This window comes from Triticum urartu, chromosome 5 (genome assembly GCF_003073215.2).
Source record: "Triticum urartu cultivar G1812 chromosome 5, Tu2.1, whole genome shotgun sequence".
NCBI lineage: Eukaryota > Viridiplantae > Streptophyta > Magnoliopsida > Poales > Poaceae > Triticum > Triticum urartu.
The window spans coordinates 637,507,577-637,534,183 of NC_053026.1; positions in this window are offsets into that span (position 1 = coordinate 637,507,577).

Sequence of the window (26,607 nt, forward strand, 5' to 3'; positions counted from 1 at the left end):
TGCCAGACTATATGACTTCAGTGTCAACCCGTATCGGTCCAGTTCCTTCCATTTTCCCTTCCCTGTACTACCACATGTTTTCCGCAAGGAATATGGCTTAGTAAGTTGCAAACCGCTTTCTTGGTACACACCAAAAGGAGAGGCCGTGATGATGGTTCCATGGCCCTGGATTAAAGCCAGTCATCGGGTCAGGGGGCATGGGTGTCTCCGGTTGGGACCGAGAGGGGGGCACCCCTTAGAGCGCGTGTATATAAATTTGATCCCATGGTATTCGAGATTGTGATCTCCCCGTCTCAAAAGTTTTTATTGGACGATGTCTTGGGTGATTCCTGGCATCGAGAGGTAGGATGGGTGTGTACTGGCTAGCTGTGTTTTCTTCAGAAAGACCATAAACGGAACTAGTCCTTCGTGACTATAGAAATCCGTTGGCTGTGAGAAAAATTTTTGTACAAACTCTGCAGAGTCATATGTTCCTTTGAATCATCTATTCCATGTCCAAGTTCAGTATTATCTTATCCTGACAAATGCAGTCGAGGCGGCTCGAGCCCAGCACCAGGCGGCGCTGACCTCCCAGGACGAGGACCTTGCAGCGCGTGAGGAGAAGCTTGCCGCAATGCTCCGTGGCAAGGATGAGGAGGTGGAGAAGCTCGTCGTGGAGCGGACCCAGGGGCTGGAGCAGAGGCACAGGGAGGCACTCAATGCCCGGGCTCAGGTTCACGCCGACAAGATGAAGGAGCTAGAGGTGGAGCGGGACGGGCTAAAAAACCAGGTCCTGAAGCTGTCCATGGAGAAGGACACGCTCAACAGCGCTCTGACGGAGGCGCAAGGCATGGTCCTTAGCAGGGCTGGAGAGCTCTCAGAGGCCAACAACTCCATCAAAGACCTCAAGCTGAAGCTGGAGGGTCTCGAGGGGATGTTGTCGGAGAGCAAGGCCCGGGAGATGGCCCTGACCAAGAGTCTGGAGACCGAGAAGCAGCTGCGAAAGGACGATGCCCTTCCCCACAAGGAGCACGTGGAGGGCGAGAACCGCTGGCTCAATTGCCTCACCGCCATTGCCGATAAGGCCACCACGCAGCTGGCTACCATGGGGACACCGGATCTGAGGTACGCCCCGGAGCCAAACTTGAGCGCCAACTGCAGCCTGACCCTATTCTTTGAGAGGGTTATCGGTGCCTTGCAGTGGCTTCGTGCCAACCGGGCGGCCTCGCTAGCCAATGAGGCCCAGAGGCTTTGCGAGGGTGCCATGACCAAGGTTCTCACCAAGATGGCGTACTAGAACCCCAACCTCGACTTCGACGCCACGCTAGACAGCTTGGCGGCGGGTGTGGACCTCCCGGCGCTCAAGGAGCGTATCAAGCCCATCATCAGCCGCATCGGTGAAATCGCGAGGGTGGAGGGCCAGTGCCGAGATTAGGCACCCCATCTCCCATTGTCGCTGCAGGTTCAAGACCAAGACAATTTTTATCTTTAGTTAGAACCGCAACAACAATTGATGTGATATAACTCTGTAGCACTTTTGGTACGATGCATGTTATCTTCCTGTTCGATCTTCCCTTTGTATGTTTACCCTACGTGGCACTGCGGGCCTGGCAGTGGCCCTGCTGACGCCCTCAGCAAGGGTCTTGCCGGGGGCTCGGCAAGGGTCTTGCCGTGGCGTTGCTGTCATCCCCGGCATGGATCTTGCCGGGGGTCTTGTGGAATTCCTCGGCTAGGATCCTGCCGAGGGTCGCCATCTTCTGGTCCTCATCCGAACTCATATGTTTATGATCTTGACAAAGATCTGCATGCCACCATAGATATGCCTCCCGAGCCTTGGTTCCGACGCAGTTGATTGGGTCAGAACCTGTGGGCTCAAGGGTGGCTCGCTCGGCTGGTGTTGGGCAGGTTGCCCCACAAGGCTCTTGTCGGGGCTGCCAGGGGGGCGCCTCGGCAAGGATATTGCCGAGGGAGTCCACCTCGCTCTCTTGCCCTCCTGCGCTTCTGGTCTTGGCGTTGCCTTGGTTTTCTTGTGCTTCAGCTTCTCTCCGGCTTCCCTCCTCTGCCCTACTAAGTGTGGCCGCGACGCGTGGCTCGGACTGGCCGTGCACAAGTAGAGGGGTCAAAAGGAGATCCCTACTTTTGTACACCGACAGGAGCCCCTGGGCCTGGGCCACATATAAGCATGATGCGTTGTTGGGCTAGGCCCAGAACAGTGGCGCAGGCAGGTGGGGCGGATTTTACCGTAGTGACTTCCTGTACGCAGCGCTTCCCCACGACCAGCGTTGAACGCGCAACGTGGAGGGTCGTGCGTGATGTGGGGGTCGTGCGTGGGACGGTTCTCGCACGCATGCGTCACATCATGGTAAAGAGGCGGCTCGCACCTTCCCCGTAAAAAAGGAAACGGCCGCGAGCACGCTGCTCATTTACCCCCTGCGTCTTCTCCAATCTCAGAGCTGTTGTTCCTTCCTTCTTCCTCAAACCCTATGCATAGGAAGCATGTTAAACTTTAGCCCTCACGAGAATTGCTGCCATTTTTATTTCGAGAGTGCTATTTAGTTAATTATTTTTGCAGATGATTAATAGATAAATTCCTCAGGTCCAGCAATTTAGTTGAGAATTTTATGAGTTCCAGAAGTATACGTTTGGTCGAGATTACTACAGACTGTTCTGTTTTTGACAGATTCTTCTTTTCGTGTGTTGTTTGCTTATTTTGATGAATCTATGGCTAGTAAAATAGTTTATAAACCATAGATAAGTTGGAATATAGTAGGTTTAACACCAATATAAATAAATAATAAGGTCATTACAGTACCTTGAAGTGGTGTTTTGTTTTTTTTCGCTAACGGAGCTTACGAGTTTTCTGTTAAGTTTTGTGTTGTGAAGTTTTCAAGTTTTGGGTAAATATTCGATGGATTATGGAATAAGGAGTGGCAAGAGCCTAAGCTTGGGGATTCCCAAGGCACCCCAAGGTAATATTCAAGGATAACCAAGAGCCTAAGCTTGGGGATGCCTCGGAAGGCATCCCCTCTTTCGTCTTCGTTCATCGGTAACTTTACTTGGAGCTATATTTCTATTCGCCACATGATATGTGTTTTGCTTGGAGCGTCAATTTATTTTGTTAGGATTTTCTTTCTGTTATTTATAATAATGTTTTGCATCTTTTATTTCAATAAAAGTGGCATTAATAGTCTTTACTATGCCTATGTTACAAGTATACATGTTGCTGTTTGAAAACAGAAAGTTTACCGCTGTTGCAATAATTCCCTAGAAAAGTCAGAATGTGATAAAATGTTGAAACCTTTTGAATATTAAGATCTGATAAATTTACAACAGTGGGAATTTCTTTTCATAATTTTTGGAGCTAGGGAAGTATGGATGTTGCAGCATTCTTTACAGTCTATCCTGTTTAGGCAGATTGCTGTCATGTTTGCATTGTTTGCATATGTTTGCTTCCTTAATGATTCTATTTGAGGATAGGACTATTAAATATGCAGAGGCATTTAGTATGCAATGTTGAATAATAATTTTAGTGATTTGCTACAGTAGAGTATGATAAGGTTTTTGCAATGGTTTATACTAACTTATCTCACGAGTCCTTGTTGAGTTTTGTGTGGATGAAGCTTTTGAGATTTAGGGAGACCTTGATATGGGAGGAATTAAGGAGACACAAAAACTCAAGCTTGGGGATGCCCAAGGCACCCCAAGATAATATTTCAAGAAGTCTCAAGCATCTAAGCTTGGGGATGCCCCGGTTGGCATCCCACCTTTCTTCTTCAACAATTATCGGTTAGTTTCGGTTGATCCTAAGTTTTTGCTTCTTCACATGATGTTTGCCATTCTTAGAATGTCATTTTATTTAGTTTTTCTTGCTGTTTGAATAAAATACCAAGATCTGAAATTATTAAATGTTAGAGAGTCTTCACATAGTTGCATAATTATTCGACTACTCATTGATCTTCACTTATATCTTTCGGAGTAGTTAGTCATTTGCTCTAGTGATTCACTTATACCTTTTAGAGCATGGTGGTAGTTTTATTTTGAAGAAATAGATGAACTCTCATGCTTCATTTATATTATTTTGAGAGTCTTAAATAGCATCATAATTTGCTTGAAATCCTAATATGCTAGGTATACAAGATTAATAATAATATTCTCTTATGAGTGTGTTGAATACTAAGAGAAGTTTGATGCTTGATGATTGTTTTGAGATATGGAGGTAATAATATCAAAGTTGTGCTAGTTGAGTAGTTGTGAAATTGATAAATGCTTGAGTTAAAGTTTGCAAGTCCCGTAGCATGCACGTATGGTAAACGTTATGCAACAAAATTGAAACATGAGGTGTTATTTGATTGTCCTCCTTATGAGTGGCGGTCGGGGACGGGCGATGGTCTTTTCCTACCAATCTATCCCCCTAGGAGCATGCGCGTAATACTTTGGTTTTTGATGGCTTGTAGATTTTTGCAATAAGTATATGAGTTCTTTATGACTAATGTTGAGTCCATGGATTATACGCACTCTCACCCTTCCATCATTGCTAGCCTCTACGGTACCGTGCATTGCCCTTTCTCACATTGAGAGTTGGCGCAAACTTCGCCGATGCATACAAACCCCGTGATATGATATGCTCTTTCACACATAAACCTCCTTATATCTTCCTCAAAACAACCACCATACCTACCTATTATGGCATTTCCATAGCCATTCCGAGATATATTTCCATGCAACTTTCCACCGTTCCGTTTATTATGACACGCATCATCATTGTCATATTGCTTTGCATGATCATGTAGTTGACATCGTATTTGTGGCAAAGCCACCATTCATAATTTTTTCATACTTGTCACTCTTGATCCATTGCATATCCAGGTACACCGCCGGAGGCATCCATATAGAGTCATACTTTGTTCTAGTGTCGAATTGTAATCATTGGGTTGTAAATAAATAGAAGTGAGATGATCATCATTATTAGAGCATTGTCCCAAGTGAGGAATAAAAAAAGAAGAGAGAAATGCCATAAAAAAGAGAAGGCCCCAAAAGAAAAGAGAGAAAGGCCATAAAAAAATAGAAGGCCTAAAAAAATAGAAAGGCCATAGAAAAGGCCCAAAAATGAGAGAAAAAGAGAGAAGGGACAATGTTACTATCCTTTTACCACACTTGTGCTTCAAAGTAGCACCATGATCTTCATAGTAGAGAGTCTCTCATGTTATCACTTTCATATACTACTGGGAATTTTTCATTATAGAACTTGGCTTGTTTATTCCAACAATGGGCCTCCTCAAGTGCCCTAGGTCTTCGTGAGCAAGCAAGTTGGATGCACACCCACTTAGTTTCTTTTGATGAACTTTCATACATTTATAGCTCTAGTGCATCCGTTGCATGGCAATCCCTACTCCTTGCATTAACATCAATCGATGGGCATCTCCATAGCCCATTGATTAGCCTCGTTGATGTGAGACTTTCTCCTTTTTGTCTTCTCCACATAACCCCCCTCATTATATTCTATTCCACCCACAGTGCTATATCCATGGCTCGCGCTCATGTATTGCGTGAAAGTTTATGAGTTTGAGATTACTAAAGTATGAAACAATTGCTTGGCTTGTCATCGGGGTTGTGCATGATGAGAGCATTCTTGTGTGACAAAAATGGAGCATGACTAAACTATATGATTTTGTAGGGATGAACTTTCTTTGGCCATGTTATTTTGAGAAGACATAATTGCTTAGTTAGTATGCTTGAAGTATTATTATTTTTATGTCAATATGAACTTTTGTCTTGAATAGATGTATGTCATGCGTGGGATAACCGTGGTGACAATGGGTTATTCTATTGATCCACTTGATGTATGTTTTGGTGATCAAATTGTGGGTTTCGTGACATTGGGAACCTATGCATAGGGGTTGGCACATGTTTTCGTCGTGATTCCCTGGTAGAAACTTTGGGGCACTCATTGAGGTTCTATGTGTTGTTTGAATAGATGAATCTGAGATTGTGTGATGCATATCGTATAATCATACCCACGGATACTTGAGGTGACATTGGAGTATCTAGGTGACATTAGGGTTTTGGTTGATTTGTGTCTTAAGGTGTTATTCTAGTACGAACTCTAGGGCTGTTTGTGACACTTATAGGAATAGCCCAACGGATTGATTGGAAAGAATAACTTTGAGGTGGTTTCGTACCCTACCATAATCTCTTCGTTCGTTCTCCGCTATTAGTGACTTTGGAGTGACTCTTTGTTGCATGTTGAGGGATAGTTTATGATCCAATTATGTTAGTATTGTTGAGGAGACTTACACTAGAAAGTATGAACCCTAGGCCTTGTTTCCATCATTGCAATACCGTTTACGCTCACTTTTATCATTAGTTACCTTGCTGTTTTTATATTTTCAGATTACAAATACCTTTATCTACTATCCATATACCACTTGTTTCACCATCTCTTCGCCGAACTAGTGCACCTATACAATTTACCATTGTATTGGGTGTGTTGGGGACACAAGAGACTCTTTGTTATTTGGTTGCAGGGTTGCTTGAGAGAGACCATCTTCATCCTACGCCTCCTACGGATTGATAAACCTTAGGGTCATCCACTTGAGGGAAATTTGCTACTGTCCTACAAACCTCTGCACTTGGAGGCCCAACAACGTCTACAAGAGAAGGTTGTGTAGTAGACATCAATCATGATACTAGCTCAACTCCCAGGCCCATCGACAAATGCGCAACTCAAATGCGCAGAGATGAATAATGATGGCGTTCAAGAGAGTCCATCACGGATAACTAAGTTGCCTGGTACCTCACTGCTTGTCATATAGTAGGATAAAATAATCGTATTTCTCGTTACTACGAGTGCTCAGTGGACAATATATATAACATGTAGAGTAAAAAAGAGATGCAACAAGTGTACAACCTCTTTGGCGAAGCCATGTCGATCTCAGCGTGATTGGGTTGGCCGGTGAGGATGCTCGCTGACTTTGCTGTCGGAGGAGGGGAAGAAGATCTTAGGCATCTGGAGATGGAGCCCGAGGTACTACTCCGCTGTGATGGAGGGTTTCGTTGTTGGAGCAGCTCCGGTGAGTTGTACGACGCCAAGGCTGAAGCAGGACAAGAGAGACAACGAACAACGTTAACCTGAGTGCAATTCTAATAGCATCAACAATACATGACGTAAAATACATAACCACAAAGTGCTAGATGTAAAATACATCAGCCGCTCATCTCTGAACTTAACTGTCGAAACTGAATTTAACTGTCGAAACTGAACTTAACTGTCGAAACTGAACTTAATTGTCGAAACTGAATTTTGCTGTCGAAACTGAATTTTGCTGTCGAAACTGAACGCACTAGCAAGGTGAGGCCTACAACGTCGGTCGACTGACTTTTTCATCTCTGGTCAGTCGATTTTGCAGCGTTGGATACGAAATCAAGGGCCTGCGGTTCATCTTCAACCTCCACCCCCCTGAGCCGCCAGCCACCACCGGCCAAACAGCAGCCCCCCGCCGCCCGCGGCCGCGGTGCGCCGCCCCGCCCGCCCCGAAAAACACTCCCCACCGCCGGTCCGGCACCGCCCCGACCATCCCTCTAGGCCCCCCCCCCCCGTGCCGAGCTTTTTCTCCGGCGATCCCCACGCCACCGCCCCGTGAACGCCCCACCACCGCCGGCGACCACCGCCCCCATCCTGAACCCTAAGATAGATAGTGGGGTACCTCTCCGGCGAGCCCCCTCCCCGATGCGGCTGGTTCTTCTTTCACCACGGCGAGCCCCCCACCCCCTGAAAATCGACTGACTCAAAAGTTGATTCAGTTGACTGAAGTGTAGCTAAATCGGAGCAGCATCGCAAGCAAGAGCAAGAGCGAGAGCAGCAACGCGAGCAAGAGCAATAGCAAGAGCAGACTAGGCAGGGGACCGAGAGCAAGAGCAGAGCAGCAGCGCGAGCGAGAGCTAAAGCAGCAGCAGCTCCTACTGATGTGGACGTCGCCACCGAGAGCGACGCCGTGGAGGAAGTGGCGGGCGACGCCGCCGTGGATGGAGCCGCGCCGTGTCGGCTCGGGACCGAGCGCCGGCAGCACCGTGAGATCGAATCAAGAAGAAAATGCGGCGATTAGTGTACAAACTCTTTGGTGGCGTCGATTAGGCCGCAGCTTCATCTGAGGAAACGGTTATGATGATGCTCTTCTGGTGGTGCCGGTGAAGACGGCGGTGTGGGAATGGAGGTGGCGCGAAAGAAGAGGGGAACGTCGGGGCACTCCTTGGAGGTGGAGGACGGGGTGGCGGAACTGGCGGGTCGATGAGATCGACGACGGATCCTCATCCGGTATGGTGGATGAGGGACGCCGAGGTGTTGCTGTGGACGACATCGTCGGGAAAGAGGTTGATACGTCTCCGTCGAATCTACTTTTCCAAACACTTTTGCCCTTGTTTTGGACTCTAACTTGTATGATTTGAATGGAACTAACCCGGACTGACGTTGTTTTCAGCAGAATTGCCATGATGTTGTTTTATGTGCAGAAAACAAAAGTTCTCGAAATGACCTGAAACTCCACAGAATACCTTACAATAAATAATAAAAAATCCTCGCCAAAGATGAAGACCAGGGGGGCCACACCCTTCTCACGAGGGTGGGGGGCGCCCCCCCTAGGGCTCGCCCCCTACCTCATGGGCCCCCTAGAGACTTCCCGACTCCAACTCCAACTCTATATATCTGCTTTCGGGGAGAAAAAACAGGGGAGAAGAAATCATCGCGTTTTGCGATACGGAGCCACCACCAAGCCCTAAAACCTCTCGAGAGGGCTGATCTGGAGTCCGTTTGGGGCTCCGGAGAGGGGATTCGTCGCCGTCGTCATCATCAACCATCCTCCATCACCAATTTCATGATGCTCACCGCCGTGCGTGAGTAATTCCATCATAGGCTTGCTGGACGGTGATGGATTGGATTAGATTTATCATGTAATCGAGTTAGTTTTGTTCGGGTTTGATCCCTAGTATCCACTATGTTCTAAGATTGATGTTGCTATGACTTTGCTATGCTTAATGCTTGTCAGTAGGGCCCAAGTGCCATGATTTCAGATCTGAACCTATTATGTTTTCATCAATATATGAGTGTTCTTGATCCTATCTTGCAAGTCTATAGTCACCTATTATGTGTTATGATCCATTAACCCCGAAGTGACAATAATCGGGATACTTACCGGTGATGACTGTAGTTTGAGGAGTTCATGTATTCACTATGTGAATGCTTTGTGTCCGGTACTCTATTAAAAGGAGGCCTTAATATCCCTTAGTTTCCATTAGGACCCCGCTGCCACGGGAGGGTAGGAACAAAAGATGTCATGCAAGTTCTTTTCCATAAGCACGTATGACTATATTCGGAATACATGCCTACATTACATTGACGAATTGGAGCTAGTTTTGTGTCACCCTATGTTATGACTGTTACATGATGAACCACATCCGTCATAATTATCCATCACTGATCCGATGCCTATGAGCTTTCCATATATTGTTTTTCGCTTATTTACTTTCGCGTTGTTATTGCTATCATCACTACGAAATACCAAAAATATTACTTTGCTTTCATTACTCTTTTGTTACCGTTACCACCAATATCGTATTACTTTGCTACTAAACACTCTGCTACAAATACTAAGTTTCCAGGTGTGGTTGAATTGACAACTCAGCTGCTAATACTTGAGAACATTCTTTGGCTCCCCTTGTGTCGAATCAATAAATTTGGGCTGAATACCCTACCCTCGAAAGCTGTTGTGATCCCCTATACTTGTGGGTTATCAAGACTAATTTCTGGCGCCGTTGCCAGGGAGCATAGCTCTATTCTTTGAGTCACTTGGGATTTATATCTGCTGGACACTATGAAGAACTTGATAGATACAAACCAAAGATCTATCCCTCAACTACGAGGGGAGCGTAAGGAACTGCCATCTAGACTCCGCACTTGATTCACCTTCTGTTTTGAGTAATTTGCGACACCTAACACCTGCTTCTGCTATTCGTTCTGATATGTCACATGATTTTTGCATGCCACTTCTGCTATGCATGATACTTATGATGAAACTAACTCTATGTCTTACTACTATGTCACTTAGTGATTTTCTCGATGAACAAACTTGCTAGGGCTAGAGAAATTGAAAAATTGAATTAGATTATGATGATGAAAGTGATGATGAAGAATCACTTGTTATTCCTGAGGGTTATTTATTTGATCAAGAAGCTTCTTTGCTATTTTAGCTTGCAAAGATAGATATGAACTCAAAAGGTTATTAGCTAAATGGAATAAGCAATCTCTAAATGCTAGGATGAAACCTGACCCTGCTTTTGCTACTTCACCTATTTGTGTTACTGATAAGGATTATGAATTCTCTGTTGATCCTGATATAATTACTTTGGTTGAATCTGATCCTTTTCATGGCTATGAATCTGAAACTGTTGTGGCACATCTTACTAAATTAAATGATATAGCCACCCTATTCACTAATGATGAGAGATTCCCGCTACTTTTATATCCTCAAAATATTTCTGTTCTCATTAAAGGGTGATGCTAAGATATCGTTTAATTCTCTTGATCCTAGTTGTGTGCGTAGCCCCAGGATATGATTTATTACTTCTCTGCTAAATATTTCCCTGCTCATAAGAAACAAGCTGCTTTAAAGGAAATATACAACTTTGTGCAAATTAAAGAAGAGAGTCTCCCACAAGCTTGGGGGAGGCTTCTCAAGTTACTTAATGCTTTGCCTGATCATCCTCTTAAGAAAAATGAAATACTTGATATCTTTTATAATGGACTAACCGATGCTTCCAGAGATTACCTGGATAGTTGTGCTGGTTCTCTTTTCAGGGAAAGAACACCGGATGAAGCTGAAATTCTATTGAATAATATGTTGACAAATGAAAATAATTGGGCACCTCCTGAGCCAGCTCCGAGCCAGCTCCTGCTCCAATTACTGAGCCTATTCCTAAACCAACTCCGAAGAAGAGAGGTGTTCTATTTCTCAGTCCCGAAGATATGCAAGAGGCAAAGAAATCTATGAAAGAAAAAGGTATTAAAGCTGAAGATGTTAAGAATTTACCTCCTATTGAAGAAATACATGGTCTTAATTTACCGCCTTGAAGAAACATATGATCTTAATCCTTTATTTATTGAAGAACCTCCAGACCTCGATAACCCGACACAGGTAGTAAAGGTAAATTCTCTCTATAGATATGATAAAGCTGAAATCCCTCCTACTAAAATTGCTAGTCAGTTTGGATGAGTTTGATAATTTTATGTTTAAGCAAGAAGACTTCAATGCTTATTTTGGTAGACAATTAAAACAAGATGCTGATATGATTAAATACTTGGGTGATTATATGGCTAATATTAGAGGTGAACTTAAACTTGTTAGCAAACATGCTTCTATGGTTACCACTCAAGTAGAACAAGTACTTAAGGCTCAAAAAGAATTGCTCAATGAAATGAATAGTAAGAAAAATGATTATGCTGTTAGAGTGGCTACTAGAACTGGTAGAATGACTCAGGAACCTTTGTATCCTGAAGGCCACCCTAAGAGAATTGAGCAAGATTCTCAGAGAAATAATATTGATGTTCCTAGTTCTTCTAAAAAGAAGAAAAGAAAAATGATAGAACTTTGCATGTAGTGAACCTATTGATGACACCTGAGAATCCAAATGATATTTCTATTTCTGATGCTGAAACACAATCTGGTAATGAACCTGAAACTAGTGATAATGTTAATAATAATGTTCATGATGATGCTCAACCTAGTAATGATAATGATGTAGAAATTGAACCTGCTGTTGATCTTGATAACCCACAATCAAAGAATCAACGTTATGATAAGAAAGACTTTGTTGCTAGGAAACATGGTAAAGAAAGAGAACCTTGGGTTCAGAAACCCATGCCTTTTCCTCCCAAACCATCCAAGAAAAAGGATGATGAGGATTTTGAGCGCTTTGCTGAAATGATTAGACCTATCTTTTTGCGTATGCGATTGACTGATATGCTCAAAATGAATCCTTATGCTAAGTACATGAAAGAAATTGTTACAAATAAAAGAAAGATATCGGAAGCTGAAATTTCCACCATGCTTGCTAATTATACTTTTAAAGGTGGAATACCGAAGAAACTTGGAGATCCAGGAGTACCTACTATACCATGCTCCATTAAAAGAAACTATGTTAAAACAGCTTTATGTGATCTTGGAGCCAGTGTTAGTGTTATGCCTCTCTCTTTATATCGTAGAGTTGACTTGATGTGACACCCCAAAACTGTTTTAAGTATGTGTTAATTCAAATTTATTTAAATAGGATTTGTTGGAGAGAGGAGAAACTTTCAAAAGTTTTGCAGGAGCACCTCACTCTCCACACCTTGAAGGCAAGCATTTTTGAACCCTGGCAGTACTATTTACCGTGTTGATGTTTGATACAGTTACAACACCGCCATGACACGGAGCATCCGTTATTTTCTTTGTGGGATAGGATCATACTCATGAGTGCATATTGTGATCTCCATACTACTGGAACTTGATAATTTTGCGATAGTATCATTCTCACATGCCTTTTATGCTACCGAAGAAGCCGAGAAAAGCCTCTGTCTTGGGTAGATACAGCTTATCTCTGGTCCCCGTCGAGGCGGTTGTGTCCGATATGGCAAGATGAGGTATGATGAGTAGTGATACTGTCTGTTGGATTGAAACATATTTGTGATACTAATCATACACGAAATACTTCAGCCTCCTGAGTCGGCCGTAGATCGAGTCTTGTTCCAGTAACCCCCATACTTGTTTCGTGCTGCCACTTGTCCCTACCTAGGTAGGGTGCGGTTCAGTAAGTTGTCAACCCCTTTCTAGCACACACCGTACAGAGAGGCCATGGTGGAAGATACCGGCGGCATCCGGTAATGCCACCTGGTCCGGGGGCATGGGTGTTTCCGGTTGGGACCGAGAGGGGGGCACCCCTTAGAGCGCGCGATAGAAATTTGATCCCATGCTACGCGAGGTTGTAGCCTCCCCACTTACAGTTTTGCTTAACAGGTGTCGTGGGTGATTCCAGACACGAGTAAAGTTAAGCTGGTATGTGCAAGTCAGGCGTGTTTTCGACTAAAAGACCGTAGACGGAATTAGTTCCGATGGACTAAAGGAATCCGTTACTCATGGGTAAGGAGTACACCCTCTGCAGAGATATTATACCTATTCGAATAGCCATGTCCATGGTTAAGGAGTACAGTCTGGGATGGGCAAGTGTCGGTCTTAGTGTCGGTCTACGGAGGAAAAACTACTAAACCAGAACATTGATTATGACCTGTGACGTATGATGATTATGATTATTATTATTATTATGGACTAACCATTTATGTTATTTGAATTATTGGGTATCCCTGGGATGGTTCTACCTCCTGGATATTCACCGTGATTATTCTTATATAAGCCCTTTACGTGGTGTCGCCCAGACGCCCGACTGTGTCATGCGTGTTATTTCATTTACTTATAAGCCCTTTATGTGGTGTCGCTCAGACGCCCGACTGTGGCATGCTTGTCATTTCATTTACTTATAAGCCCTTTATGTGGTGTCGCACAGACGTCCCGACTGTGGCATGCTTGTTATTTCATTTACTTATAAGCCTTTTATGTGGTGTCGCACAGACGCCCGACTGAGGCACGCTTCATATTATTATCCTTCTGAGGCGTCGCTTCAGACACCCGATCGGTGCTTTTCATTTCTACTCCCTGATTGTTTACTCATGTTTTATTTGAATGATCTGCTTGCGTGCATCATGAACCTTATTTCATAACTGACGAAGTGATCATGGAATATTTCAAAACATGATTATCAATGGATATATTATACCTGTGTTCTTAATGTTTGCGAGTACATTCAAAGTACTCACTGGCTTGTCCCTGGCTATTGTCTTGGCCAGATTTCTTGCGAAAGGAGCGTTGCGATGACAGCCCCGGAACCTACGTAATGGTGATAGCAGCCTCGCGAAGATAGGAGTTATCCTGGTCAGCCGTTCCTGTGGGAAATGGAGTCCCATAGACGCTGATGATCCGCAAGCCGCTTCCACCATCAACCACTAGAAACCAATTGTTGTACCCATAGGCCAGATGGTCTGTAACAATATTGGTATTTTGCTTGGAGTTTCTGTAACAAGTTGGTGTCTCACAGCTAACAGTAATCCTGGGGCTGGTGAGGCACAGGCGCTTTTGGGAAATTATATCCCGAAAAACCGTCCTGACACTTGAATAGTTTACACCTACTGGGAATATCTTTGCAAATGGCTGATAAATCAACTGCTATACATGTCGGTATTTGTGAGGATGTGCCTGTTGTGGTTGCAAACATTACTATTTTAACGGACTTTGTTATTCTTGATATTCCCGAGGACGATAGTATGTCTATTATTCTTGGAAGACCCTTTTTGAATACTGCAGGGGCTGTTATTGATTGCAACAAAGGCAATGTCACTTTTCATGTTAATGGTAATGAGCATACGGTACACTTTCCGAGGAAACAACCTCACGTTCATAGTATCAATATCGGAAAAATTCCATCGATTATATTGGAGGTTTTGAATTTCCTCTTCCTACTGTCAAGAAGAAATATGATATACTTATTATTGGGGATGTGCATATCCCCGTTGAGGTAACTTAGTGTTATTCGAAATTTCTCCGGTTTCATGTTATTCGGATGAGTTTGTTAACAAGACTTGATCAACCTTGTTAGTGGATTCCTTTTGATGAGCATGAGATGGTGAAACTAGAAGCACAACCTTCTATACCCTCTCTATACTTTCTGTTATTTAGTTGAAATAAAGTAAGAAAAATATTTTTCTATCTGTTTCCTGACTTATCCATGCAATATAAAAATATCCTGAAAATAGAAGTCCTCAGAATGACATGCCAATTTAATATGAATTTTTCGGGGATATTTGAGGATTTATGGTGCAAAAATTACCGCGGGGGGAGCTGCCACCTGGTCACGAGGGTGGAGGGCGCGCCCCCTGCCTCATGGGCCCACGGTGGCCCTCCTCCACTTATTCCTGCACCCACACACTTCATCTTCCTCCCACAAACACGAAAAACCAACTCAAGCACGAGTTCCATCCCTCTTTGCTGCCATTTTCGATCTCCTTGCTCAAAGCACCTCTCACAAAACTGCTTGGGGAGATTGTTCCTTGGTATGTGACTCCTCCATTGGTCCAATTAGTTTTTGTTCTAGTGCTTTATTCATTGCAAATTTTTGCTGCTTAGGTGACCCTGTTCTTGAGCTTGCATGTCAAATTTATATGGTCAAAAGTAGTTTTGATGCATGATATAGGCTCTAGGCACTTGTAGGAGTAGTTGCTATCAATATTATTGAGTTTGGTTTACTTTTATTTTGAAGTTACTAAAAAATTTCAGAATTTTTCAGAGGAAGAAAATGTTTAGGAAAATGTTCCAAGGTGATTCTTCAAAGAAGCAAGGACCTAGGCTGCAATGCGTGATGCTGATGAAGAGACACCAAGAGACGCTCCAGTGCATCCTTGTGAGTGGCCTTCTGAAAATTCTATGGATCGAGCGGGAATAAAAGAAGAATTCAACACATATTCGTAACGCTGATCTTGTGAGCTTTGAGGAAGAGAAGTGCAGTCAGTATCATAACCTCACTAGTTCCTTTGTGAGGAGGTTTGAATTTTCCACTTCACGTAATTCTCCAACTGTCCTGTTTGATCTTTATGATAAATCTTATACCATGGACTTAGAGGATTTTACCACAACATGCAAACTTCCACAATGGGGTAGTGTTAGGGATCCCCCTAAATCCGAATTTAGAAACTTTCTTGCTAGTATAACCTCTCTAGAGATATAACGCAAGCTACCATAGGGAGCATTCACTTTCCTGCTATACATTATTTTGCTCTCTTCATAGGTAGGTGCATAAATGCTAAGGATGAAGCATGTCACATGTGTGTCCCTGACCTTAGCATTCTCAGGAGTGCTATGTGTCAGAGACCAATCTTATCATTTGGGAGCCATTGTATCTCATAGGTTCCATCATAATAGATATAATGGAGATTTCTTTGGAGGAATTTATGCAACCCGCGTAGCTAATTTTCTTGGTATAGATGTACGCGAAGATGATATTGAATTACCTCCTGCCTATCTAGATTTTAATGCTATGGTTCACCACCATTTTGTCGAGAGGAACGATCACCTCTCTAAGTACCGACTAATCTTTGACAGACGTCCGTCTGTCCATATTACTCTCCCTGCTCCTGCTTTCTTTGATTATCAGGCAAGAGGAGGATATACTATTACCAGAGAGGAGGCAGATGACGTGGAGGAGAGCGGAGGTCGCTCGTCGCCACACTGCAGCTCAGAAGGTGATAGCCACTACATCTCAGTACGACCCCAACTTACTAGATATCAGCCAGGCCAGTCATGGCCATAGACCAACTTAGGCCAAAAGCCTAAGCTTGGTGGTGTATTTCCCACCGATATTACATTCATGTTCACACACTCATTGCTAGATGTCGGTGCTACTTTTTCTTTGTATCATCCATGCTAGTTTAAATCCTTTTTAGGCTTGCTTCTTGTGAGTTTAATAAACCGTTAAGAAAAAACAAAAAAATTAGTAGTAATTTACTTTCCATGCTTGTAGTAGTAATTAAAAATAAAACCCAAAAAAATTTCCGTTCTTCTTTTGCTTGTTGGGAGCTTTCCCGTGTAAATAGTTTTATTTCTTTTCTTTTCTTTGGGGGTCGATAGGAGAAGACCATAATGAATGTTGAAGTGGCTCTTATATGCATTATTGTTTGAATCTGAAGAGCCCATATTGCTTTATCTTCTCCTGTTTATTAAATGCTCGCAGATTCCAGCTTAGTCCAATGCACGTGCACTCTTCTTATTATTCACATTGTTCGGTCGTGCAAGTGAAAGGGCATTATTGATGATATATGATGGACTGACTGAGATAAGAAGCTGGTATGAACTCGACCTCTTCTGTTTTTGTAAATATGATGATGTTCATCGTTCTTGATTCAGCTTGTTATGAATAAACATGTTTGCAATGACAATTAGAGATCATAGTTGCTTGTGCCATGCTTGATTATCTATGAGTTATAATGGTTTACCTTGCGTACCAACATGCTATTGAGATGGTTATGATGTGGTATGATAGGGTGGTATCCTCTTTTGGAATGATTTAAGTGACTTGACTTGGCACATGTTCACGCATGTAGTTGAAACAAATCAACATAGCCTTCATGGTATTTATGTTCGTGGTGGATTATATCCTACTCATGCTTGCATCCAATGTTTATTAATTTTAATGCATGTTACATGGCTGTTGTCGCTCTCTAGTTGGTCGCTTCCCAGTGTTTTGCTAGCCTTCACATGTACTAAGCGGAATACTGACTTGTGCATCCAATCCCTTAAACCCCAAAGTTATTCCAGATGAGTCCACTATACCTTCCTATATGCGGTATCTAACCTGCCGTTCCAAGTAAATTTGTATATGCCAAACTCTAAACCTTCACATAAATATCCTGTTTGTATGCTCAATAGCTCATGTATCAACTAGGGCTGCCTGTATCTTCCATGCTAGGCGGGTTATTCTCAAGAGGAGTGGACTCCGCTCCTCACTCACGAGAAAGTGGCTGGTCACCGGGATGCCCAGTCCCATGCTTTATGCAAACTAAATCAAAATAATTGCGAAACAAAACTCCCCCTGGGAGTGTTGATAGTTGGAGGCACTCGTTGTTTCGAGAGCAAGCCATGGATTGATGTTTGTTGGTGGAGGGGGAGTATAAACTTTACCATTCTGTTTGGGAACCGCCTATAATGTGTGTAGCATGGAAGATATCGCCATCTCTTGGTTGTTATGTTGACAATGAAAGTATACCGCTCAAAATAGTTAATTATCTCTATTTCAAAACCGAGCTCTGGCACCTCTACAAATTCCCTGCTTCCCTCTGCGAAGGGCCTATCCATTTACTTTTATGTTGAGTCATCACCCTTCTTATTAAAAGCACTAGCTGGAGAGCGCAGCTGGTCATTTGCATTCATCACTATTAATTTACCATGAATTATGATTGGATCTCTTTTACCATGAATTACAATGTCTAGTCAGTCCTTGATCTTTAAAGGTGCTCTGCATTTATGTTTTGCTGTCTTAGAAAGGGCTAGCGAGATACCATCTTGTTATATCATATTATGATTGTTTTGAGAAATTGTTGTCATCCGATATTTATTATTATGGCTTGCTAGTTGATTATGCTATTGATATGAGTAATTATTAGACCTGAGAATTATTGCAACTGTGGTTAGTTATAATCTTTGCTCAAAAGTTGAATGCTAAGCTTGACATATTTACAACAACAAGAGCAAACAGAGCGCAGCTGTCATTTGCATTCATCACTATTAATTTACCATGAATTATGATTGGATCTCTTTTACCATGAATTACAATGTCTAGTCAGTCCTTGATCTTTAAAGGTGCTCTGCATTTATGTTTTGCTGTCTTAGAAAGGGCTAGCGAGATACCATCTTGTTATATCATATTATGATTGTTTTGAGAAATTGTTGTCATCCGATATTTATTATTATGGCTTGCTAGTTGATTATGCTATTGATATGAGTAATTATTAGACCTGAGAATTATTGCAACTGTGGTTAGTTATAATCTTTGCTCAAAAGTTGAATGCTAAGCTTGACATATTTACAACAACAAGAGCAAACAGAGCGCAGCTGTCATTTGCATTCATCACTATTAATTTACCATGAATTATGATTGGATCTCTTTTACCATGAATTACAATGTCTAGTCAGTCCTTGATCTTTAAAGGTGCTCTGCATTTATGTTTTGCTGTCTTAGAAAGGGCTAGCGAGATACCATCTTGTTATATCATATTATGATTGTTTTGAGAAATTGTTGTCATCCGATATTTATTATTATCGCTTGCTAGTTGATTATGCTATTGATATGAGTAATTATTAGACCTGAGAATTATTGCAACTGTGGTTAGTTATAATCTTTGCTCAAAAGTTGAATGCTAAGCTTGACATATTTACAACAACAAGAGCAAACAGAGTTTGTAAAAGTTTTTCTTTATTTCTTTCAGTTTGTCAACTGAATTTCTTGAGGACAAGCAAGGGTTTAAGCTTGGGGGATTTGATACGTCTCCGTCGTATCTACTTTTCCATACACTTTTGCTGTTGTTTTGGACTCTAACTATATGATTTGAATGGAACTAACCCGGACTGACGTTGTTTTCAGCAAAATTGCCATGATGTTGTTTTATGTGCAGAAAACTAAAGTTATCGGAATGACCTGAAACTCCACAGAATATCTTACAATAAAAAATAAAAAATCCTCACCAAAGATGAAGACCAAGGGGCCCACACCCTATTCACGAGGGTGGGGGCCACCCCGCCCCTAGGGCGCGCCCCCTACCTCATGGGCCCTCTGGAGACCTCCCGACTCCAACACCAACTATATATATCTGCTTTAGGGGAGAAAAAAATAAGAGAGAAGAAATCATCGCGTTTTACGATACAGAGCCACCGCCAAGCCCTAAAACCTCTCGGGAGGGCTGATCTAGAGTCCGTTCGGGGCTCCGGAGAAGGGAATCCGTCGCCATCGTCATCATCAACCATCCTCCATCACCAATTTCATGATGCTCACCGCCGTGCTTGAGTAATTCCATCGTAGGCTTGCTAGACGGTGATGGGTTGGATGAGATTTATCATGTAATCGAGTTAGTTTTGTTAGGGTTTGATCCCTAGTATCCACTATGTTCTGAGATTGATGTTGCTATGACCTTGCTATGCTTAATGCTTGTCATTAGGGCCCGAGTGCCATGATTTTAGATCTGAACCTATTATGTTTTCATCAATATATGAGTGTTCTTGATCCTATCTTGCAAGTCTATAGTCAACTATTATGTGTTATGATCCGTTAACCCCGAAGTGACAATAATCGGGATACTTACCGGTGATGACCATAGTTTGAGGAGTTCATGTATTCACTATGTGCTAATGCTTTGTTCCAATACTCTATTAAAAGGAGGCCTTAATATCCCTTAGTTTCTGTTAGGACCCCGCTGCCACAGGAGGGTAGGACAAAAGATGTCATGCAAGTTCTTTTCCATAAGCACGTATGACTATATTCGGAATACATGCCTACATTATATTGATGAACTGGAGCTTGTTCTGTGTCACCCTATGTTATGACTGTTACATGATGAACTGCATCCGGCATAATTATCCATCATTGATCCAATGCACACGAGCTTTCCATATATTGGTTTACGCTTATTTACTTTCCCGTTGCTATTATTACAATCACTACAAAATTCCAAAAACGTTACTTTGCTTTCGTTACTCTTTTGTTATCGTTACCATCACTATCATATTATTTTGCTACTAAACACTTTGCTGCAGATACTCAGTTTCCAGGTGTGGTTGAATAGACAACTCAGCTGCTAATACTTGAGAATATTCTTTGGCTCCCCTTGTGTCGAATCAATAAATTTGGGTTGAATACTCTACCCTCGAAAGCTGTTGCGATCCCCTATACTTGTGGGTTATCAGAGGCTCCGGCTGGGTGGCGGACGGAGCAGGGTGTGGGGTTTCGTCGCGGGTTTTCGCGGCCTCGGTGTACGAATGGGTGGTCGGATGGGATGGCAGTGGGGAACCATGGCTTAGAGACGCGCTTGTTCGAAATGTGGGGTAAGTTACGAAAGTACCCCCACCGATTTGAGGCGGTTCTTTCGGTTCAGGGGTACCACGGGCATTTCACGTGTCGGGATTTCACAGGAGGTGGGAGTTTTCGCGCGCGTTGTAATTTCGGAATAGCAAGGCGCGGGTTGAGATGGAGGGAGTTGTCGGAGCACAACGAGACAAAGATATATATTAAATATTTCGGGCTAACAAGGCGCGGGATGAAGGAGGGAGTTTCGCATCACGATAGACAGAGACGCTAGCTTGAATTGTCGGCATAACAAGGCGCGACTTGAAATTTCGAAAGAACAAGCTTAACGTGTACCTAAAAAAAGACAATTTGCACCTCAACATGCACAACACACACAAACACCATTTAGACTAGAGTAAGGTACACGTGCATTGCACGCATGAGATTTGGCAACCAAATTATGAATAAATACCACATTATAGCATGCAAGCTTTGAGTCATATATGCATGATGTAGATGTTCGTTTAATTCTTATAGCTCATTTCATTCAAAATCATCTAGTTTTTATAAGAAAACTAATATATTTTAAGAATCATGGAATTGTGCGTCATAAGACATAAAGTAAAAACAAATAATGGCAAATCATGTAGAAAAACATTTGGCATTCTGATACGGAAAATTCTAGAACAAATAAGAAGTGCTTGTGGTTTTGATGTTGTGCATATGCTTAAGTTCAACATGGAGTCTTCTAGATTATAACATGTGGCGAAATCTGGTGGAATCTAGATGATATGCAACGGCCAGTAGTGCTCAAATTTGTCATCTTTGGACCATCGGATTCGCCTCATCCAACGACCATCTTTCAAAGTTAAAAGTTACCCGCACACAATATAAAAAATATAAAATATAATATATATATATAGGGGTATAGATATAGATATGTGATGCGAAAGCCGCCCATCATCTCCAATTAGAATAGTGTGTCCATGCACGGATGCGACGTGGCCAAATGATGTCTGCCATCGGTATCTCAAATTCAAATCAGTCTGACCTTGTTCAATGTGTATACATTACAACATGCTCATTTCCAAACCACACAGCGCAGATCTCCGTTATATTCATGCATGCATGGGTTTCAAACATCAGGATCTCTTATTCAAATATTTGAATTCAACTTTACATTGATTATGACCTCACCTATTCTTTTACACCCACACAATAGTCTTCTCTTTATAATTGTACCACTAACTTTCTCTCGTGCATGCATGCACACACACTACCAGTCGGCATTATCCATCGCACGCATGCAATCTTTTTCTTCAGGTCGGTCTCCCATGAAGGCACACAACCACACACATCCCCCTCTCCATCATATCGGGCATTCTTTTTCTCCACGCGTGCATGAGCAACGATCGATGTTCCTCTATGTATGTGTGTAATATAGGCTAGGTCTTTCATAGTTTTCCACACAAACCGATCAATCGATATATCAGTGAGGTCTCAACCCTCTTTCCCACGTCCACATCGATCCAATCTATACCTCTCTATAGGATTAACATATATAGCTAATACACCCACATTAATTATGTATCAACGTCCCCCTCTCATCATCCATGCCCTTCTGCTTCAATCTCTCAGAACGCTTGCACAATGGGCGAAGACAGGGGCAGTAAGGGCCCTGCCCCCTCCCCCCCTAACATCACTATATATCAAGGCTAATATGAATGTGATCATTAGACAATTGCTGCTAAAGTTGGTTTAAGTTCATGAATTGACCCTCCTCGTAAAGGATTAGCAATACTTGGCCCCCTAGCTCATTTATTTTTCATGGCTCCACCACTGCGCGCATCAGCGCACGTGTTCGCCCCCTCTCTCTAAATATCGATCTCGCACTTGTGCATTCCTTCATAGTCTCCCTCCACTCGGCCCGTCGCACCATCTTCTAGCCCCCACTAGATTTTTCCACATGTACAATCTAGCAGACTCCATGGTTGAACTTAAGCATAATGCACAAACCTCAAAACAACAGTGGTTCTCTTTTGTTCTAGAATCTTCCGTATCATAACTGCCCAAACTTTTTTTCTAGTTGAATTGCCATTATTTTTTTACTTTATGCTTTACAACGCACAATTCCATGAATCATAAAATAGATTAAGGGCTTCTTTGATTCAAAGGATTCTCAAAGGAATTTTGGAGGATTCTAATCATTAGAAATTTTCCTATCTTGGTTGTTTGATTCGTAGGATTGTAAACCATAGGAATTTTTCCATATGATTCATTTGCACTAGATTTCATAGGAAATACCCATCCACTCAAACCTCTTTGAAAGAATTCTGCGCTTTTTTCTATGCACAATCAAACACTCGTACAATCTATAGGATTCAAGACGACATTCCACTATAATCCTATGTTTTTCCTATTCCCGCGTTCTTAGCTTTTTTATAAAACTAATTGATTTTGAATGAGATGAACTATAAGAATTAAACGAAGGGCTACATCAGGCATATATGACTCAGAGTTTACATGCTATAGGGTGGTATTTATTCATAATTTGGTTGCAAAATCTGATGCGTGCAATGCACGTGTACCTTACTAGTACTTCGAGTATGTGCAAAACACGTAAATTAGAATACCAATGGCACGCTACATAGTGTCTCTCTTACAGTTCATGAAGCCACGTGGCACATGTGGAGGCGTTGTCACGACCTCCTTGCGTGGATTGATCACAGTGACGTGCTGCTGGTTCCAGAAGAATGTACTCGTCCTCCCTGATCCATACTGGCGGTACATGCACGAAGCGAAAATGTGCACGCACGCCACACGCACTTGATTCCCTCACACACACACGGGTACACGGGCGGACGCAATTTTGTACCAACATCCACCCCATGTCATAATTTGACGCGTGTAAAGTCGTTCACTTCATGGATGGTCAATTAATACAGCGCATGCAAATTGAGTGGACGTGAGGGTGGAAGAAAGACATTATTACTCCACTGCGCGCATGCGAGTAGTTAAATTGTGGGTTGCTAGTAGTACTTCCATTGGTCTCCTTCGTATTTTGTGCAATTTTTGACAGTAACATAATATTTACGCATTTGAGCAGTGTAGTACTTGAAATTTATGTTCCGATCTAAACTCATCGGGAGCCGTTTTGGGCCTCGAAACCAAAACCATCAATTAATCTTTACCTTGTTCCCATCACATTCGAAAGCCTGCTCACACCTACTAGTATGTACCAAACCTAAACGTGTTCCCACTATGCAGGTATTAGTACTAGTGCTAGTACTTAGGTATAAAAAGGGGAACTACCTAACCGAAAATTACTCTACCTTTCCTCCTCATAAGTGCTTCTTCTTCGTCCATCGTTGCCATGACCGGTGAGCAGAGCTCTAGGTCGACAACTACTCATTAACAAGGGAGCGGCAACCAAGACTGTGGAAAAAAAAGAGGGCTCGCCGCCACGCAGAGACCTCGAAAGATCTTCTCACGGGCAGGCGATGGCTCCCAGGAGCGCCCTGGCAGCAGAGCCGAACATGCCGAGCCGGCGGAGCTGGAGTCGTTATCCCTCGACGGCATGCCCGGTCAGCTCAATAAGCACCTCAATAAGCAGAAGGAGTTCATCCAAGGCTTGATGGAGTTGCTGAAGGAGAGCCTCGACGACATGCCCGCTGAGCTCAATCAGCAGGGGGAGTTGACCGCCGGCTTGGTGATGCTACTGAAGAAGAGCATTGCCTCGGAGAAGAAGGCGACCAGCGAAATCCTGCGACTTTAGGAGGACTAGGTGAAGCTCTGCCACGGGATCGACCTGTTGAAGGAGAAGAACACCGGCTGGAAGAAGCCGCATGAGAATAGTAGTTTCTCGATAAAGATGCTACAGGCCCTCGTGATGGAACAGAAGGAGGAGTTGGCGAAGCTCCGCATCGAGCACCCGGTTGTTGTCAAGGTACGTAATGTGGCCGTGGAACAGATGATGAAGGCTCGCGTCGAGAAATCCCGCGACATGGACAGAATGAAGAAGATGGCAGAGGAGACGCGCAAGGAGATGGAGGTCGTGGAGGCGATGAAGAAGCAGTTACGACTCCGTGGCGAATTAGATCATTTGGGGTGATAATCTTCCTTCTTCTTTTGCTCCTGTGTTTCATCTTTTGCTTTGTGTGTTTCGATGCACGTGTCACGTTCTCTGCGAGGCATGAATAGAACAATGGTTTTTTTGAGGGAATGAATAGAACAATGCTAACAATGAGATGACTAGCAAATTAGATCATTTTCATCGCCATATGGCACTGGGCTGCCGTGTTTCGTGCTCCTCCGTCGTAGTACTACTCCAGTGGAAAACTTGAGTATACCGCACAGTTCTTTGCTCCTCCTCGATTAGGTCGTCAGCACATTTATACAAGCTGTCAAATCACAAGGCCCCGCCTTCCAGTAGTAATGAGCCGTCAAATCACAAAGGCCCTCGCCTCTCGTGAAACCGACCAAGCTAGACTGCCCCGCCCTCTAGCCTTTTAAAAATGTATACTTTTGTACAACAGTAGTATCGATGGATTGCGCCATGGAGCAAAACATGAAATTAAAAAAAGGTGATACATATAGAGAGCGCTCGTCGCCAAATTATCTATATAGTACTATAAAAAAGGCTAGTCACAATAATGTTGTCCAGCACAACCCACACCTCGAATAAAACTAAGAGGGTGTTGGATACATTTTAGTCCCATGACTAAAAGTAGTGGGACTAAAACATGCTAGCCTCACACATGCTTGGATCCAAATACTAAAAAGGCTAAAATCAAGTTAATGAGCATTTATTATCCTCCAAACCCTCCAATCCAGAACTCGCCTGTGTTAAAGGAGAGGAGTTAAATGAGTAGAGAGGGGACTAATCCACATTTTAGTAGGGGTACCCCTGACTAAATTTTTTTAGTCTCAAGACTAGTTTTAGCCCCTCTTTAGTCAGGGGTGCTTGGAACTTTAGCCTCTTAAAGAGACTATTTTTAGTCAGACTAAAATAAGTCCCTTGGATCCAAGCACCCTCTAAGCATCCTGGAATTCTTTGACAAAACTAAGCACCATGAAATTCTTTGACAACTAAACTGATGGCTATATGATGTTGGCCATATATATTGTACATATATAATGTGAAGAAACGAGTGGTAGTACTATACCAACTAAAAGATGAAATGTAAGAAATACTAGTATGTACGTGCAGAAGAGTTAAACTAACGAGAAGAAACATAACATAGTTCTGATAGGGGCTCAGCACAACACACCCCTCAATTAAATTAAGCACACCTGAAATTAAACTTTGCAACTATTCCGGTAGACACTGCATTAGAACCACCATGAGCAACGAAACTGCCACCTTACTCAGAGTCCTCGTCCATGTCCTCCACTTCGTCCTTGTCCCTCTTCCTCTTGGTCGATACTTCTTTGCTTCAACCGCACACTTGGGTGTTGCTCTTCATCCAACCCTTGTAGATATTGAAGCAAAGGTAGCCATCAATTGCAGCGTAGTGGATGTGGTCTATATCTAGTACATTCCGCTGCCATGCATGACGATGAAACGTGTATGGAGGTTTCTCCAGTTTACCATACGAAGGATGAACCATGGCTCCTGCCAGGGTCAGCATTGAAGGCTGACGAGAGGACACCAGCCGATTCTTCTGGAGGTCGAAGGTGTTGCCCACAATGAGGCCTATCTGACGCAGGACTTCTTTGTCGTTACCAAAGTCTACAGTAACGAATTTGACTAGGTTGCTCTCGAGGAAGTCCTTAAAATCCTGGCACTCAACGTCGGCATGGCATATGTGGTAGACCAAGCATAAGTCATGCACGCAAACCTGGATCACGGTGGGCTTCTTCCTCTCTTCGTCCTTTAGATCCTTCTCTCGTCCCAGGACTGTGGTGTACTCAACATTTAGCCCAGTGACCCACTCATCATCTGAGTCT